Source organism: Vombatus ursinus, unplaced genomic scaffold (assembly GCF_900497805.2).
Source record: "Vombatus ursinus unplaced genomic scaffold, bare-nosed wombat genome assembly UNPS02007284.1, whole genome shotgun sequence".
NCBI classification, from domain to species: Eukaryota; Metazoa; Chordata; class Mammalia; order Diprotodontia; family Vombatidae; genus Vombatus; species Vombatus ursinus.
In genome coordinates this window covers 12,006,727-12,019,256 of record NW_020947062.1, presented here as the reverse complement: position 1 = coordinate 12,019,256, position 12,530 = coordinate 12,006,727, and positions in this window count along the sequence as shown.

The following is a 12,530-nucleotide window of genomic DNA, read 5'->3' as shown; positions in this document are numbered from 1 at the left end:
TATCTGCAAATGGGACCTCATTGCAGCACACAAATCCTTTTTTATTCATCTGTGATTTATGAGCCCCATCCCCTGGCAGTGGCTGTTCTAAACCTCCTCTTTCTTCAATGCCCTCTTTTTTCCTCCTTCCCCCTTACTCCCAGCAGATGACCTTTCCTCTTACTTCACGAAGAACATTGAGGCTATATAACTTAAGTTCCCTCAACCTCTGTCTTCTCCAATTGAGAAGCCTTCTGTTTTCTCCCACTCCTCCTCCTCCTTTCCTCCAGTCTAAGAGGGTGAAGTTGTCCTCTCTGGCAAGGCTAACTGCACATGTGCTCATCATCCCATCCCTGCCTGGAGCTTTGCTCTCTTCTCTCACCCTTATCTTCAATCTGCCTCTCAGCTGGCTCATTCCCTGCTGACTACAAACATGTTGGAGTTTCCTATATTCTAAAAACAAACAAACTTCCCTTGGCTCTTCTGAAACTTCAAGCTATTTCTTCGTTCTGCTTCATGAACAAATATTTAGGAAGAAGCAATCAATTGATAAACATTTATTAAGCATCTATTATGTGCCAGGCACTGTGCTAAACAGTGGGGATATAAAATAGAAGCAAAAGATAGTCCCTGCCCTCAAGGAGCTTATAATCTAATGGGAGAGGCAACTGCATGCCAACAAATATATACAAAGCAAGCTATAGACAGGATAATTAGGAAATCATTAACAGAAGGAAGGTACTAGAATTAAGGAGGGTTAGGGAGGGCTTCTTGTAGAAGGTGGGATTTTAGTTGGGACTTAAAGGAAGCCAGGGAGGTCAGTAGTCAGCACAGAGGAGGGAGAGAGTTCCAGGCATGGGGAACAGTCAGAGAGAATGCCTGGAGCAGAGAGATGGAGTGTCTTGTTAGTGGAAGAGACAGGAGGTCAGTGTCACTGTTTAAGAGTACCTGTTGGAAGTAGGGTGTAAGAAAATTGGAAAGGTAGAAGGGGGCTGGGTTATGAAGGAATTTAAAAGCAAAACAGAGCATTTTGTATTTGTTCCTAGAGGTAATATTGAAGTTTATTGAGTAAGGTGTGTGTGTGTGTGTGTGTGTGTGCATGTGTGTGTGTGTGTGTGTGTGTGTGACATGACCAGACCTGTGTTTTAAGAAAATCCCTTTAATGGTTGAAGGGAGGATGGGATGTAGTGGGGAGAGACTTGAGGCAGGCAGACTCCTCAGGAGGGTACTGCAATTATCCAGGCATGAGGTAATGAGGACCTTCACTAGAATGGTGACAAGCATCACAGGAGAGAAAGGAGTGAATTTGAGAGATGTTGCGAGGATGAGGTTGTGAGGACTTGGCAACACCTTGGAAATGGGGGGAGGGGAGAGTAGTGAAAGAGAATGAGGAATCCAGGATGACTCCTAGGTTGCAAGTTTGAGGGACTGGAGATACAGTGTTGCCAGGAGACACGTGTGAGAGACTGAAGATACGGCAGGCCACATAATACAGTAATAGGGAAGGGGTGGGAGAAAGAAAGGATTAGGGGGCAGCTAGGTGGAGCAGTGGATAGAGCACCAGCCCTGAAGTCAGGAGGACCTCAGTTCAAATCCAGCCTCAGACCAAAGACTTGACACTTACTAGCTGTGACACTGGGCAAGTCACAACCCCAATTACCTAAAAAACAAAAAAAGAAAGGTTTGGGAGGAAAAAAATAATGAGTTCTGTTTTAGACATGCTGAGTTTAAGATGTCTGCTGGATATCCATTTGGAGATGTCTGAAAGGCAGTTGGAGATAGGAGACTAGAGGTCAACTGAGAGATTGGGGCAGGATAGGTAGATTAGAGAATCATCAGCACAGATAGTAATTAAACCTATGGGAGCTGATGAGATCACCAAATGGAGTAGTATAAAGGGAGAAGAGAAGAGGGCCCTGGATAGGAAGAACCCTGAGGAACACCTACAGTCAGAGGGCATGTTTTGGAGGAGGATCCAGCAAAGGAGACAGAGAAGGAGCAGGCAGATTGGGAGGAGGAGAAGCAGGAGACAGTGGCAGTCTGAAAACCTAGAGAGAGAGTGATCAACAGGCTGCAGAGAGGTCAGGGAGAATGAGGACTGAGAAGAGGCCATTGGACTGGGCAACTAAGAGATCACTGTTAACGTCAGAGAGGGCAATTTCAGTGGAGCAGCAGGAGCCAGATTGTAAGGGGTTAAGAAGAGAGTGAGAGGAGAGAAAGTGGAGGCACTGATTGTAGATAACCTTTTCAAGGATGCTTCACTACAAAAGGCAGAAGGGATATAGCATGACAGATAGTTATCAGGGATAGAAGTCGAGCGAGGTTTTGGGTTTGTTGTTGTTGTTTGTTTGTTTTTTTTCAGTATAGGAGAGACATGAGAATGTTTGTAGGCAGTAGAAAATAAGCCAGTAGAGAGGGAAAGATTGAAAATAAGTGAAAGAGTGGGGCTGACAGAGGGTCAATTTGTTGGAAGAGATGGGATGGAATGGGATCACTTGAACAGGTAGAGGGGTTATCCTTGGTAAGGAGTAAGGCCACCTCATCATGTTAAACAGGGGTAAAGGAGGGGAAAGTGGCTAAAGGCATCTGAGTGATAGGAGATAAGGAAGGGGAAAAGGGAGTCCACAGCAAATGGCCTCATTTTTTTTTCCTGTAAAATATGAGGCAAAGTTTTGTACTGAAAGCATGGGGGGAGGGGGAGCTATGAGAGGTTTGAGGAGGGATAAAAAGGTTTGGAGGAGCTGCTCTGGAGAGTGGGATATAGAGAAGGGAGATATAGAATAATTGCCTAGCAGCAGTGAGGGCCCAATTGAAGTTATTAAACATAAATTTGTAGTGGACTCAGGCAGAATGATTGAACGATTTTCTCCACCTTCATTCAGTAGCACATGTGTAGGCACGAAGGCTATGAGTAGCGAGAGTGATCCAAGTTTGAGAGTTGGCTGGGCATAACTGGTAATATGATAAGGGGACAAGGGAGTCAAGAGAGGAGAACAGTATAGAATTTAATTGGTTCACCAAGGAGTCGAGATGGGGAGAAGAGGAGAGAGTGGCTAGTGCAGGGGAGATGGAGTGGGAGAGAAATGAGAGATTAAGGGATTGGAGGTCATGGTACAAATGGAGTAGGGTTATGTAAGGGAAGGCAGAGGGAGAGGTGAAAGGCCAATCGACAACGATTTCAGAATTTTTAGACATGGAAGTGGTACATTTGTGGCTGTGTGGCTGAGGTAAGGTGGAGAAGTAGGATAAGGAACTGAGTAATTAGGGTGTTTGAGGGAAAATCAGTATGTATATTGAAGTCCCCTAATATATGGGTGACCAGCTAGGTGGTACAGTGGATAGAGTGCTAGCCCTGGAGTCAGGAAGACTCATCTTTCTGAGTTCAAATCTGGCCTCAGACACTTACTAGCTGTGTGGCCCTGGGCAAGTCACTTAACTCTGTTTGCCTCAGTTTCCTCATCTGTAAAGTGAACTGTAGAAGGAAATGGCAAACCAATCCGGTATCTTTGCCAAGAAAACCCAAAATGGGGTCACAAAGAGTCAGACATTACTGAAACGAATGAACAATAATAAAGTATGTGGGCAGGAGTTGGGGAGGAGAGAAAAATTGTAAGTCAGGTATTGAATCCATTGAGAAAGGAAGGAGAGTGTCCTGGGGATCTGTAGATTAACAGCTACTAGGTTTTTGATTGGATGGTAGATAGAAACAGTGTCAACCTCAAAAGAAGCGAGGTTACTGAACCTGCAAGTGGCAATGGGGAGCAAGGACTGACAGTCCAGCTCCCTTGCCTCGACCAGTGAGCCTTGGAGAATGAGGGGAGGTGAAGCCAGTACTGGAAAGGGTGGCCAGGGAGGCTGTGTCTTCAGAAAAAGCCAAGTTTCAGTAAGAGCTAGTAGAAGGAAGGAGTGGGAGAGGAAAAGGTTTAAATGAAGGGTAGTTTAAGCTTGCTGTCTCTACTTACTCACCACCCACTTACTTTTCAATACCCTGTAATCTGGCTTCTTTCCCTTACACTGTACTGAAATTGCTCTCTCCTTTGTCACCAATGACCTCTTAATTGCTAACTCCAAAGGCCTGTTCTCAGCCCTCATCCTCCTTGGCCTTTCTGCAGCAACTGACACGGTTGACCAATTTCTCCTTCCATGGCATCCCTCTTGACTTTCTCAGGCCTGCACCCCAAAGTGGGATTGAGGGAACTGGTCCTAATACGCTTTTCTCCTTTAGCTTTTGTGGTGATGTTGTTCAGTCGTATCCAACCCTTCATCTCTTTTTGGGGTTTTATTGGCACAGATACTGAAGTGGTTTGCCATTTCCTCCTCCAGTTCATTTTACAGGTAAGGAAACCGAGGCAAAGAGGGCTAAGTGACTTGCCTAAGGTGACCCCATTTGGGGTTTCTTGGCAAAGATACTGAAGCGGTTTGCCATTTCCTTCTCCAGCTCATTTTACAAATTAGGAAACTGAGGCAAACAGAATTAAGTGACTTGTCCAGTATCACATAGATAATAAGTGTATGAAGTCAAATTTGAACTCAGGAAGGTGAGGCTTCCTGACTCCAGGCCCAGTACTCTATCTGCTACACTACCTAGCTGCCTTCTATGATAGTGTATCTCTGTTCTCCTAATTCTCTAAACTACTTTTCCTTGATCCTTCTCTGATTCCTTATCTTTCTGCCCCTTAAACACAGGTATCCCTCCAGGTGCTGTCTTTGGCCCTCTTCTCTCTTTTTTCTTTTCTTTTCTATACTTCTCCTTTGATGATCTCATTCACTCTCACAGCTTCAATTGTCCACGTTATACAAATGAATCCCAAATATACACACCTGGCCCCAAAACCATGTCCAGTATTTACAACTTGCCCCCAAAACTACCCCTCGAACTTACTTCCTTGTCTCTATAGATGGTACCTTCCTAGTCATTTGGGATCAAAAATAATATCACCACGTTGGACTCTTCTCTTTTCCATATTTGCCACATCGAATCCTTCACATCGCTCATATCTATTTCTTCCTCTACACACACACTAAGCCAGGTATCATCACTTCTTAGACTTCTTATAATTTATAAACCTTCCATCATCAGTATCTCCTCCTCACCCATTCATTCTAAACATTCTGCCATGCTAATCTTCTAATGTACCAGTTGGGTCACATCACTCTGCTGCTGCTGTGGCTCTCCATTGCCTATGGGACAATGTATTCCTGATTCTGGTCCTGGTATTCAAGGCCCTTCACATTCTGGTTCCAACCTTGTTTTCTAGCCCTACCATGTTCCAGATAAGGTGCACCATTTATCTATCCCCCATTCTCATCTTGCTCTTTCCTGGATTTACAAGTGAATGCTATCAAGCATTTAAATTGAGGCCTGTTATGCATTTAAATAGATGCATTAATTATTCTAAAGAGAGAGAGAAGGGGCAGCTAGGTGGTGCAGTGGATAGAGCACCAGCCTGAAGTCAGGAGGACCTGAGTTCAAATCCAGCCTCAGATCAAACACTTGACACTTACTAGTTGTGTGACCTTGGGCCAGTCACTTAACCCCAATTGCCTTTAAAAAAAAAACATAATAAATAAATAAATGTTTTAAATCCAGCCTCAGACCAAACACTTGACACTTACTAGCTGTGTGACCCTGGGCAAGTCACTTAACCCCAATTGCCTAAAAATAAAAAAAAAATTTAAAAAAAGAGAGAGAGAGAGAGAAACACTCTACCAACCTCCTTATATGAGACAAATATGATTTTAATACCTAAACCATGGAAGGATGAAGCAAAGAAAGAATTATAGACCAATATCATTCATGAAGATTGATATAAAATTTTAAAATATAATCTCAGCAGAAAGAGAGGAAACTAAAGGGAAGGAACTTTTCAGATCTTATTGATTTTACCTTTACCACATCTTTTTAATCAATTTCCTTTAGTTCGTGATTGCCACCGTATTTTAGGACCTTCTTACTCCTAAGTAATCAACTGGGATAATATTTGTAAAGTAAGTTACACAGGCCTGATACATACATAGTAGGTGCTTAATAAGTCCTAAAATACGGTGGCAATAATTTCCTAAGTGCTCTTCCTGTCTCTAGCCCCTCCCCTCTTTACTCTGCCCTCCAAGAAGGAAGGAAGGAAGGAAAGAAAGAAGGATGGAAGGAAAGAAGGAGGGAGGGAAGGAAGGACTTATTAAGTACCTACTATGTATGTATCAGGCCTGTGTTACTTACTTTACAAATATTATCCCAGTTGATCCTTACAATAACCCTAGGCGGTAAGTGCTAATCTTGTCCCCATTTTACAGTTGAAGAACCTGAGGTTAAGTAACTTGCCCAAGGTTGCACCACTAGTAAGTGTCTGAGGCTGGATTTGAACTCAGGACTTTCTGACTCCAAGCCTAGTGCTCTATCCATTGCAGCACCTAGCTGCTAAACTGACATTCTTATAACACAATGACTATGTCACTCCACTCTTCAAGAAATTTCATTGGCTCCCTATTACCTCTAGAATAAAATACGTATTCCTCTGTTTAGCATTTTTTAAAAGCCTTTCACAATCAGACTCTGACCTATCTTTCCAGATACCACTCCCCCTTACACAATCTACCTTCCATTTAAAACTGGTCTGCTTACTGTCTCCTGTATAGGACAAACATTCCATCTCCAGTGATTGCATAGGTGTTCCTAATAAAATACCTACTTCAGGTGTCACCTCCCCTGAGATGCTTTTCCTGATCCTCCCAGTGGTTAGTGCTCCAAATGACTTTGTATTTACTCTCTATATATTTGGTTTATATATACGTTCACACACACAAACACACACACACACACACACACACACACAATATATTGTCTCCCCCCAATGCTGTAAGCTTTTTGAAGAAAGCAATGATTCCATTTTCTGTCTTCATATCCCCAGTGCCTAGCAAAGTGTCCGGCACATAGTAGGTCCTTAATAAAAGCTTAATGAATTGAGTTGAAGCCAGGCTCAAGTTTCCACCTTGGGTGCTCCACAGTGTGACTGAGCCCAGAATCAAGTTCACAGGGAACTTAGTAGAGCAACTGAAACAGTCTGTGAGGAACTAGGCTTCACAGATCCAGAGCTTAAATTTCACGTTCCTTTCTGGAGTCCTGGTCTGGTTATTGTCTGGGATTGGGGAGGGTTGGGTGGGAGTTGGGCAAGTGGACAGGATGATTTTTTTTAAAAAATAAAGTCTGGAAAGTTTTCCTTGAAAGGGACAATTTCCTTGCAAGATCCCGACCTTGTATTATTACACTCCTTACCTAGCTATAGTTTCAGCAAGTTTTTAGGCCATTTTGGAAAGAAGCAAAGAGCCTTCTCTAAGGGGTCAGCAGCTTCGGTACCATACATCCTGGACTCTTAGGCCTAAATATCAGGCAGGGACCCTTGAACCTGGGTAAAATGTAAAGTAAGCAACTCTGCAACAGAAAAACAACTCTTTACTTGGATAGACCCACAATCTAGCCTTTTACTAACTGGGGAGTAGACTAGAACAAAGAATGTCAGATCTGGGAGGGGACCTTAGAACATAGAATACAGAACGTTAGCTGGAAGGGTGTTGGAATCATGGAACACAGAACATCAGAACTGGGAGAGTCCTTGAAAAAATGGAACATAGGATGTCAGAGATGAAAGAAACCTTAGAATGTAGAGTCCTGGAGCTGTAGCTCAGGAAAGAGAATGTCAAAATTGCAAGGATCGTGAGAGATCATCCAAAGATTCTTAACTCAGGATCCATAAACTTACTTGTTTTTAAAAAATATATTTTGATCATCCTATTCTAATATAATTGGTTTCCTTTTTGATCCTATGTGTTTAATTGGTGACTTAAAAACCTGATTCTGAGAAGGGGTCCAAGACTTCACCAGAGTGCTGAAGGTGTCCATGACACAAAGAATCCCTGCTGTGGTCCAGCCTGGGCAGGGAGAAGGTGTCTCCAGAGAGTGCACGTCACTTGCTCAAAGTCCCACAGTGCATGAGCAGAGCAGAACTAGGACTAAAAGCCAGGTGTCTTGACTACCAGTCTAGGACTCTTTCCCTGACCCTGGAAAAACTCCAATTTGGTTGTGCTAGACGCCGAGGAGGAGGCCACGGTTACCCGGCAAATGCCTATTCTTCTTGAGCTTGGCCCCAGCCTCCCAGCAGGCAGGAGAGAATGAGCTGACAAGCAGCCCTTTCTCTCGCAGGGCCACACACACTTGCCCCATTGTTCCCTCCCTCCTGCCCGCCTGGGCCTCCCCCGGCTCGGAGCCTTTGTGGATGTATCCCAGCCCTCTCTGCGGCAGCCCAGGGCCCTCGCAGCTGCTGCCTGACTCCCAGGACTCAGCTCTGGATTCAGTTCTCAGACATTCCCCAGAAACAGTGGTTGGGTGGGCGGGAAGGAGGACAGGCAGGATGGAAGGGGCACCATTCGGCATCCTGCTTTGGATGGAATGAGGGAAGCGGAAGGGCGCCGGAGGGTGCCAGCCCATGTCAGAGCCAGGGGGTGGGCAGGGGGAGGTGCAGGAGGGAGAGAGTTCCCTCTCTTCAGAACAGGGACCACAGCGAATCCCCAGAGGGAGCTGGGGAGTTATGAAAACAAGGTTGCATGGGGATCTCTGGCGGTACACACACCGATACATGCAGACACAGGCATACATACACACCCAGTCAGTCAACAGTATTTATTAAACACTCACCATGTACCAGGCACTGTGTCAAGATAGGGGGATACAAAGAAAGGCAAAAAACACGGTCCCTGTTCTCAAAGTGTCCGCATTCTGAGAATAATTGAACGTGCAAGACATAAACCAGTGTAAAATTGAAAGTAATCTCAGAGTCACTAACAGAAGGCTGGACTGGGAAAGGCTTCCCGCAGACAGACCCATGCATGCACACATGTGTACTCATACACATTTAGAGCCCCCCACAGATTCTGCATCTGTCTTACAGCAGGGGTGAGGGACTCTTGACAGTCTTACATCTTGAAGAAAGAGGGAGTTATCTTTCCTTGCTTGGGGCCAGGGCACCGATTTTTCCCTTCTGAACTGTGTTCATTAGGCAAAAGCTATACAAGTGTTCACAGAATCATAGAACAAAACAAAGGAGCATGGACATGACCTGGTCAGAGCAGCTCTCACGTATCTTGGCATTTAAGTATTTAGAAGTGTAAGACAAAAAGAAGAAAAGGGACTCAATAAAGATCTAAGATCTGAAAGGGATACAGTTGATGGGGTGTGACTGGGTCATAAAAATCTATACCAAGGGTGGGAACCTTCGGCCTCCAGGCCACATGTGGCCCTCTAGGTCCTCAAGTGTGACCCTTAGACAGAATCCAAACTTTACAGAACAAATCCCCTTAATAAAAGGATTTGCTTGGATTCCATCAAAGAGTCGCACTTGAGGACCTAGAGGGCCACATGTGGCCTCCAGGCCACAGGTTCCCCACTAATCTGGACACTAGAAGCTCATGGTGAAGTCAGGTTCTTATGGCTGAAATGGAAGGTCCCTGGGCAGGATCACAAAGCAGTTTATTGGAATGAGCAATGAGGTTGTAGGTGATTGGATAAGCAAATGAATTTTCAACAGAAATTGGGCTGGAGAATGGGGTATAGTGGTGAATATTTGGGCAATCATAAAAGAAGTTTGCTTTTAAATATCCATGGGATTAGAAGATTATGGATTTGGGGACTGTGTTGTCGTGTCAACAAGCTTCTCTTTACATGCAAGACACTGGGAGGTAGATACAAAGGCAAAAACCTGTTCTCATGAAACTCAGATTAACAGGGAAGACAAAATACAAACAATTACTTAAACAAGACATATGCAGGCTGAGCTGGAGATAATGGGCAGAGGGAAGGCCCTGTGTTGGCAAGGGAGCGGGCGGCGTACGACAGGCTCTTCCCACCAGCGGGGCGAAGTAGGCCCAGCTATTATTGTTGGCCCCACTTTACAGATGAGGAAACAAGGAAGGGAGGAGGAAAGGAGGAGGTGCCCAGTGTCACGCAACTAAGGAGGGTTAGAGCCAGTGTTTCACCCTCTATCCTGGAGCAGCAGTGATATGGAAGTCACAGAATCTGGATTCAAATGCTGACTGCCACTTAGTACCTATGTTCCCTGGGCCTATTACTTCACCTTCAGGCCTTGGTTTATCTTTAAGATGATGAGGTTGGGGGAAGGGGACAGCTAGGTGGCACAGTGGATAGAGCACCGGCCCTGAAGTCAGGAGGACCTGAGTTCAAATCCGGCCTCAGACCAAACACTTGACACTTACTAGCTGTGTGACCCTCGGCATTGTGTCACTTGACCCCAATTGCCTTAAAAAAAAAAATGATGAGGTTGGGCTACAACAGCGGTGTCAAATTCAAATAGGAAAGGGGGCCGCTAATCTGTACATAAGGATTGATGCAGGCTGTAAAATGACTTGGTTTTAAATTTTAATGTTATCTGTTTTATTATATTTTAATTTATTTTGTTAAATATTTCCCAATTACATTTTCATCTGGTTCAGACTGTACTCTTTGAGTGTTGCAGGCCACAGGCAGACAGCTGGCTGCATGTTTGGCACCTCTGGTCTAAATGTCCCCTAAGGTCCTCTCATCTCTAAATCTATGATCCTATGAGTTGGGGTCAAATTCTGCCTCAGCTATTTATCATGTGGGTGATCTTGGAAAAGGTATTTCACCTCTCTGGGCCTCAGTTTGCTCATCTGTAAAATGTAAGGATTGCACTAAGATGAATTCATGGTTTCCCTTCTAGTCCTAAATCTATGCACCTGTGATAGAAGCTGACCAAGCAGTTGTGATATCTCTTCTCATCCTGCTTCTCATATGTCTTTATCACATCTCCACCACCTTCCCCCACCACGTCAGGATGTTTTTTGCGTGAACACAGATAAGCTCAGCTAAGATGGCTTCCTTTGACACTGCTGCTGGTGCCATCCTTCCTGAATGTAGCCATTGGGACAGTAGGGACAGGAAACAAAGGCAAGAAAGTTGGTGTATAGGGGCAGCTAGGTGGCACAATGGATAGAGCACTGGCCCTGAAGTCAGGAGGACCTGAGTTCAAATCCAGCCTCAGACCAAACACTTGACACTTACTAGCTGTGTGACCCTGGGCAAGTCACTTAACCCCAATTGCCTTAAAGGGGGAAAAAAAAAAAAAAAGAAAGTTGGTGTATGGGACACCATTTCCCAGTCCTCTGAGTTCACCTTCTCTTCTTTCCCTTGAATCAACTTTGGTAAACGAGATAGGTATAGTGTGAGGCCTAATCACTTGACCATTCAACAAGAATTAGGAGCCTACTACGTCCCCAGCATTGGGGATACAAGTAATAAAAAAAAAGAAACAATCTTTTATTGGAAAGAAGCCCAAAAGAGGATTCTGTTGTCCTTGGCCCTGATCAGACCACATATCCAAGACCATTTATAGTTCTGGGCATCACTTTTTTAGGAAGGACATTGGTGAACTGGACTGTGAGAAGGGTAACCAGGATGGTAGAGCTGGAGACTGTGCCATCTGAGGAACAGCTGAAGGAATTTAAAAACTAGAGTAGGGGGTGGTAGTGGTGTTTCATGATAGCTTTCTTCAAGAATGTCCTAAAGTATTTAAATGGCTGTCATGTCAGGGAGGGACTAAATTTGTTTGACTTCGCCCCAGAGGGCAGAACTGAGAGCTGCATCGTAGAATTTTTAGACATGGCCAATGTGAGAATTGATTTTATTTGATTACGCATATGTTACAAGGGCTTTTTTTTTCTTTCTTTTTTTTTTTTTTTTCTTCCAGTAGGAAGATGGGATGGGAAGAAAAATGCTTGTTAATTGAAAAATAAATTAAAATGAAAAACGTGTAAAGAGGCAGATTTCTACTTCCTAATAGTCCGGGCTGTTGAAAGACAGCAGAATTCTAATCAAGGCATATATTTTATATATATATATATACAGGTATTCTTTCCATGATAGAATGTAAGCTCCTTGAGAGCAGGAACCATTTCATTGGCCTGGCATAGTATAGGTACTTAATAAATCGTGTTGATTGGCCAGTTGTGACTTCAGAGAACTATAGGTATAGGATGAGTCAGATCTTCCTTCCCTTCTTCCTTTCCTCTTTCTGTTGTTCTTTCTTTGTTCTTTCTCTTCCTTCCTTTCTTTTCTTCTTGCTTTTTTGTTAAGTGTACTTCTTCATTGCAAGGGAGAGTCTTTTGGGAAGTGCGGATAGAGTTCATTGGAAGTGAGACTGATGTGGAAGGAGAATTCAAAGGAACATTTATTTAAAACAAAACAAAAACAAGCCAGAACTGTGGTGCCTTAGGAGGTAACAGATTTCATGTTTCTGGAGAGTTTCAAGGCTTGATGAGCAGCCCTTGGGGATATGACAGAGAAGATTCCTGTCCATAGATGAATTAGACAAGGTAATCTTTGAGCCTCTTTACAACTCAGAGATCCTGTGGGACTTTGCCCTTTCCTGGCTACAAACATCTATATGGACTATAAAACTAAGGCAGAACAAACTAATCTCCTCTAGGTAAACCTTTTTATCCTTCCCACTCTTTACCTGCCATTTAGT